This window comes from Asparagus officinalis, chromosome 5, assembly GCF_001876935.1.
Source record: "Asparagus officinalis chromosome 5, Aspof.V1, whole genome shotgun sequence".
Lineage (NCBI taxonomy): Eukaryota > Viridiplantae > Streptophyta > Magnoliopsida > Asparagales > Asparagaceae > Asparagus > Asparagus officinalis.
Window position 1 is genome coordinate 96,446,332 of NC_033798.1, and position 7,390 is coordinate 96,453,721.

Genomic DNA, 7,390 nt, shown 5'->3' on the forward strand with positions numbered 1-7,390 from the left:
CTCAGCCCCCCCCCCCTTTTTGCTACACCGTGTCGAACCTCGAGTTTGACATGAATTCCCTCGACTCAGTCCTCGAACTGATGACACTCAGCCCCCCCCCCCTTTTTGCTACACCGTGTCGAACCTCGAGTTTGACATGAATTCCCTCGACTCAGTCCTCGAACTGATGACAGGAAGAGTATATATCTCACGGCGATGAGATATATCACTGTTTTTTATTCTTATTTCCTCTGAGAAACAAGAGTTTGTCTGAGATCTTACTCTTGTTGTGTAGCAGAGGTGTTGCCGAAATTTTTACTGCACACAACAAGGGTCAGAAGAGACGGTGACCAGGTGTTAGGTCTGAAGCTTGATCAATGGAGGAGATTATCAAGAAGTTGAACCCCGCGGAGGTGTCAACTTTGATGAAGCTGATGAAGTTGTCGGCTGGTGAGAGCGCGACAAAACCATACAAGAAGTTGGAACTTCCTACCATAGATCTAAAGCTTGATGGACCGGGTACTTACCTGAGCTGGTCACGGCGGGTGAGATACACCCTTGCAGGGAGGAACCTGGAGGGTTATCTGACAGGAGAGGTGACAGAGCCGGATGAGGAAGAGATGAGTGGAAAAGCTACTCATATGTTGGTATTACATCTAGCTTCTCACCTCGTTTGGTCCGACCGATCGCCGGAAGGACGTCTGGGAAAAGTTGAGGAGGACCTATGATGGAGTGGGGAATAACCTGAGGGTGTTCCAGATTAAAGGAGAGATTGACGCCACAGTCCAGGGAGAGAGGACTGTACAAGAATATGCTACAGAGCTAGAGCGTCTGTGGCTGGATTATGATCATTTTTCCCCCCGGGCTAGCTGCAAGGACCCAGGATGTAAAGAGCGGGAGGCCTTTCTACAGGAGAGGACTATGGTGTTTCTCAAGGGATTGACATCAGAGTTCGCTCAGCGAATTGCATTGCTCCTAGCTCAGCCGAAGATTCCCACGCTTGAGGAGGCTGTCTCTGCTATGATCCAGGAGGAGACTCGCATTCGGCTGCAGGCGGGGACAGGTGGACTTCCGGTGGTGAAGTCAGCACTGGCAGCCTCTAGCAACACTGGATCTAGGGGAGAGACTCGACAGTGCTACAACTGCGGTGCAGTGGGCATGCTTGCACCAAGCCACCCAAGGAAGGAGATTCGGGTGGATGTGGACAGTTCGGAGGTCGTGGTCGTAGCCGTGGGGGTCGACGAGGTGGAAGAGGAGCAGGGAATCGGACGAATCTGACGGTAGCAGAGGAAGAAGAAGCTGAGGTGGTCTTTACAGAGGAGGATCGTGCTCTCCTGACGATACTTAGAAAAAACAGCAAGTAGCAGGGGATGGAGACTTGAGGAGTGGGACTGAGGAGGCATCCACTTCGTTCTTCGCCAGAGGCAACACTGCTACCTATGCTCATCCGGCCAAAGGTACTGATGATATACATGCCCTTGCTTCTATGTCTCCCAACAGATCATCAGAGTGGATAGTCGACTCCGGTGTGTCTCGTCATGTGACAGGTAATGCTAGTGAGTTCTCATCATATACTCACTTAGCATCGTCCGATAGTATTCAAACAGCTGATGGTACATTTCAGTCGGTGGTTGGTAAGGGTACAGTCGATTGTACTGGTTCTGTAACTTTGTCCAATGTTTTGCATGCTCCTTCCTTTCCAGTCAATCTTTTATCCATTAGTTCTATCATCCTCCAACTAAAATGTATTGTTTCTTTTGATATTCCCAAGGTGATCTTTCAGGAGAAGGGGACAGGACGGAGACTTGGGACTGGCACATGGCGTAATGGACTGTGGTATCTGGATTGTGAAGGGCTAGCTTCAGCTTTGGTGTCAATGGTAGAGAGAGCAAGAGTAGGATCTGAGATGAGTGCTGAGAGTGTGTTGATGCTTCATTACAAACGCTTGGGACATACTTCTTTCGGTGTTTTAAGTAGGTTGTATCCATCTTTATTTGAGAAAGTAAATAAAGAGAAACTTGTGTGTAATGCATGTAAGTTGGGAAAGCTTACTAGAAGCTCTTATGTTAGTTCTGATCATAGGAGTTCTCATGCATTTGATATGATACATTCAGATGTGTGGGGCCATGTTCCACAAGTTCTATGAATGGATACAAGTATTTTGTTACCTTCATTGATTGCTTCTCTCGCGTTACTTGGTTATACCTGATGAAAAATAAGAGTGAAGTGTTTGGCTGCTTTCAAAACTTTCATAGGAATGTTCAGACTTAATATGGAGTGGTGGTGAAGGTATTGAGATCTGATAATGAGACAGAGTACACCAACAGAGTGTTTGGAGAATACTTGTCATCTTAGGGAATACAACACCAGACTACGTGTCCATACACACCAGCTCAGAATGGGGTAGCAGAAAGGAAGAACAGCAACACCAGACTACGTGTCCATACACACCAGCTCAGAATGGGGTAGCAGAAAGGAAGAACAGACATCTTCTAGAGGTTGCTAGAAGTATGATGATCTCCATGAATGTCCCAGAAACATTGTGGGGGCAAGCAGTGTTGACTACAGCGGCGATGATCAACAGAATGCCCTCGAGAGTACTGGATTGGAAGTCTCCGTGTGAGACGTTGAAAGGAGATAATGGTGGAATTCTTCCACTGAAAGTTTTTGGTTGTGTGTGCTTTGTGAAGGATAACAGACCATCAGTCGGGAAGCTTGCCCCTAGAGCGGTGAAGTGCATTTTTGTGGGATATTCTGCTACTCAAAAGGGATATGTTTGCTGGAGCCCGGTGGAGAAAAAGCTGTTCGTAAGTATGGATGTGTACTTTCGTGAATTTGAGTCATATTACACACAGAAGGTACCCTCATCCATTGGTGACTCGCCCAATACTGGAAGTATGAGGCGAGAAGGGGAGAATGGTGAGAGGCAGGATAATATGGAGAAATCGATTTCTCTAACGATTCCTTGGGAAGGAGAATTGGTCGAGGAGGAGCATGAGAATAAAGAAAAAGAGGATAAGGAGACAAGAGGTGTTAGGCCCACGGCTCAGGGGGAGCTACTTACCTATAGTAGGAAGGGGAAGCAAATTGCAGAAACAGTACCTACAGTGCCACTAATGCCAAGTCCCATATCAATGCCTGTCCCGACTCCTGAGACACCTACACCACCATCAGATTCCTCTCAAGGTGATATCATTCCTCTCCTTACTCCTCCCACACCAATGTCAGTACGGAGGACTACTCGCAGCAATGTGGGACATCCTCCTGATAGATATGGTTGGGATATTGCTCAGTTTGTATCATATTCTAATATTCACCCTGCACATAGAGCATTCATTGCATCATTGGACTCTGTTACTGTACCTAATAATTGGCAGGTTGCTAAAAAGGACCCAAAGTGGAAAGCGGCTATGCACGAGGAGCTAGGGGCTTTTGAGAAGAACCGCACTTGGGAGCTAGTAAAACTACCAGAAGGAAAGAGAGCAGTTGGATGTAAGTGAGTCTTCACTGTGAAGCAGAATCCATATGGACAAGTTGAACGCTACAAGGCTCGTCTGGTGGCAAAAGGGTATAGTCAGACATATGTCATCGATTATGATGAGACTTTTGCACCGGTGGCAAAGATGGGTATTGTTCGGACCTTAATCTCTCTGGCAGTAAATGGTGGATGGAAGCTACACCAACTAGATGTGAAGAACGCATTTCTTCATGGAGATCTAGTGGAGGAGGTATACATGGAGATACCACCAGGATTCGGTACAGATCAGATAGTGGAAAATGTCTGCAGATTGAAGAAGTCTCTCTATGGGCTAAAGCAGTCTCCTCGTGCTTGGTTTGACAGATTCAGGAGGGCTATGATTGGTATGGGGTACCAGCAGATCAGCGCCGACCATATCGTGTTCTTTCGAAGAAGTGGAGGTCACATCACCTTGCTTGCAGTATATGTGGATGATATGATTATTACAGGGGATGATGAGAAGGAGATTGCCCAACTCAAAGTGAGACTGAGTAAGGAATTCGAGGTGAAATATCTTGGCTTGCTTCGATACTTTCTTGGAATAGAGATAGCTCGAGGAGCGGAGGGGATCGTCCTATCCCAGAGAAAGTATGCACTGGATCTTCTCAAAGAGACAGGAATGTTAGGATGCAAACCTGCAACTACACCGATCGACCAGAAGTTTAAGCTGGGTGCTGAAGCTGGAGAACCAGTTGATCGTGACAGATACCAAAGGCTGGTGGGCAAGTTGATCTATCTGTGTCACACACGTCCCGATATATCTTTTGCAGTGAGCGTGGTGAGTCGCTACATGCATGATCCAAGGAAGGGTCATATGAACGCAGTGTACCAGATTCTAAGGTATTTGAAGAATGCCCCCGGAAAAGGGCTAATCTTCAGGAAGAATGAACACATGAGCATTGAGGGTTATTGTGATTCTGATTGGGCTAGCTGTGCTGATGACAAGAGGTCCACCTCAGGATATTGCATCTTTATAGGAGGCAACTTAGTCTCGTGGAAGAGCAAGAAGCAGTCGGTGGTGGCGAGATCGACAGCTGAGGCAGAGTATAGAGCTATGGACTTAGGAGTTGCTGAGTTGCTATGGTTGAAGAGTATGCTGGTGGAGCTGAAGCTGGATCAAGGAGCTAAGATGAAGTTGTGGTGTGACAACAAGTCAGCCATCAGTATCGCCAACAACCCAGTGCAGCATGATAGAACCAAACACATCGAGATCGATAGGTTCTTCATCAAAGAGAAGTTGGATAGTGGACTACTGGAGCTAAGTCATGTTTCGACTAAGGACCAGGCAGCAGATTGTCTGACTAAAGGACTTAGCTCAGTAGATATGATTAGATGATGTGACAAGATGGGCTTAGTAGATATCTTTCGCCCATCTTGAGGAGGAGTGTTGACATATTAGTATTAGTTAGGGACTTATTTGTAAGTTGTGTAGGGGCCTATATAAGCCCAAGAAATCTCATAATAAGATTGGGGTTTCTATTTCTACTGCTTGTATGTTAGTATCAAAACGATAAGAGATTGGTTAAACAGTTAACATTTCTCCTTTCTTTTAGAAATGTTGTCGGGTGATGTCATAAGGGCAATAACGTGGGTTGATGGGCCTGAGAGAAGGGCCCAACATGGATTCTGGTAGGATTGATCTATCTGATCACATACCTTCTTATTAACCAGAGCCACACATAATCCATGCTCTCTACCTATGTTTTGGATTCCTCATGGACCATAATTTGTCAATAAAATTTAGCTTGATAAGATTATATCACACGTCATGCATGGCAACAAAAGGCAGGCTCTGTTTTTCTCTTTAGTTTCTACCTTTTATGCTTTGTTTTCTTGCTTAGTATTCAGATTATGACAGAATTGCTTCCCATGCTTCCAAATATTGCCATATAAGAGAGGGCACTATCAAATTGATGTTTGTCTCAAAGGATAAGTGTCCCATATATCATCACTAGAATTTTTTCCACAAACAAAAACTGATCAATGTGATATTTGAAAGAGGGCCCATATCAAAACTAATGAGCCAAATAAATAAAGATGCTTAGTAAACCAACTTGTAAGCATCACTAATAACCAAAGATTAAAAGCATGTCGCCCTTAATGAAATTGCTAAACTAATCAACGACAACTTTTTTTGGCTTAAAGTGATGTAGGTGGGGAATTTCTTAGATTCCCAAGAGCCTATTATAAAGATGGACAAGTGAGAAAATAAAGAAAAGAATAGAAAAAGAAAGGTGGGGATGTGTGTATGAGGTTTTGATTATACCGTGAAAGACCAACATTCCCCTGGAGTGACGCTTCATTAAAGCCCAATCTTAGAGATAATATTGGGGGCACAGAGATTTGTGTGCCCATGTTTTGCTCCTGAATGGCACTACAAGCACACCCTCAACCACACATTGGGTCACACCCTCTCTCTCAGCTACAGCACATGTGCCCACTTTAGATTTAAAAAAAAAATCTAAAGTGGGCACTGTGTACTGTAGCTGAGAGAGGGGGTGTGACCCAAGGTGTGGTTGGGGGTGTGCCCGGAGTGATTTCTTTTGCTCATTTACTACCTTATATGAAAAAATTATGGAATATTGTCTCATACGTTTGTGAATAATTGGTATTTCATAATGGAAAGAATCTTGGATCAGTACATTAATTTGTTGGGTACCAACTCAAACTTCAAGTCAGATACGAGTTTGAAGGCTATGCCTAATCCTAGTAGTTTTCTTAGAGGGCCAAGTTAACTTGGCGGGCAAGTCAAGGGTGTCTTTAAATAAGATGTCATATTTTAGGGTTTCAGCGTAGAGAGAAGGAGAGAGAGAAAATATTCTTGTAATCAGGGTTTTAAATGGTGTAACCGAGTTCAAGGGTATTGTGAGAGAGAGGGTTTGACAGTCTTTGTCCGTGCAAAAGATTGTAATTTGGAGGTGATAGTTGATTGATTTTGATCCCGTAGTTTTTTCCTGTTGAGGGTTTTCCACGTTAAATCTCGTGTGATTCTATTTGCTGTGTTTGGTGGTTTTCGGGGGTGTTTGTGAGATCTAAAAATCCCAACAAGTGGTATCAGAACGGGGTTCGACGGTTCGTGGAAGTTTAACCAGTGTGCGATTGGTGAAGGTGTCAGCGATCGAAGCGCGGTGATCGACAACAGGGAAAAAGGTACTGTAGCAGGGAATACTGTAGCGTCGGCGGGAACACTATTCACATGGGTGAGGGTTTGCTTACAAAATTTTAAATCAAATCTGACTATGCAGATTGATTTGTCTTTTGATCAAGGATTGGAAGGCAGATTTTAGTGATCCAGGAGTCGTTCCTAGGGTTTTTCGATGTGTTGAGTTTATTTTTGACGTTGGTTTTATCAAATTCAATCTCTATAGTGATTGATTTGAATTTTAATTACGGTTAGAGGATGATGACTTCTTCGAGTCTGAAGTTTGATATTCCGCTATTCAACGGCACGATAAATTTTGCAGTATGGCAGTACACAGTTTAAGATATTCTTGTACAGCAGGGTGTTGATCAAGCTTTGGAGGAGAAGAAATATGAAGGATTGAAGGATGCTGAAGGGAGTTCAATACAAAAGAGAACGATTAGCACAATTCGTTTGGCACTCGCCCCCGAGATTAAGTACAATGTCATACAAAGAGACCACACAAAGGGGGCTGTGGGAAAGGCTCGAGGGGATTTATGTATCAAAGTTGATGACCAACCGATTGTGTTTGAGGATGGAGCTTTATTCGTTGAAGATGGAAGAATGTAATACAATTCAAGACCACATCAATGCCTTTAATCAGCTAGTTTGCCAAATTATGAATATTGATGAGGAGATTAAAGAAGAAGAGCAGGTGCTACTCCTATTGTCTTCCTTACTAAAGTCGTATAAGCCGTTAGTTCAGACGATAA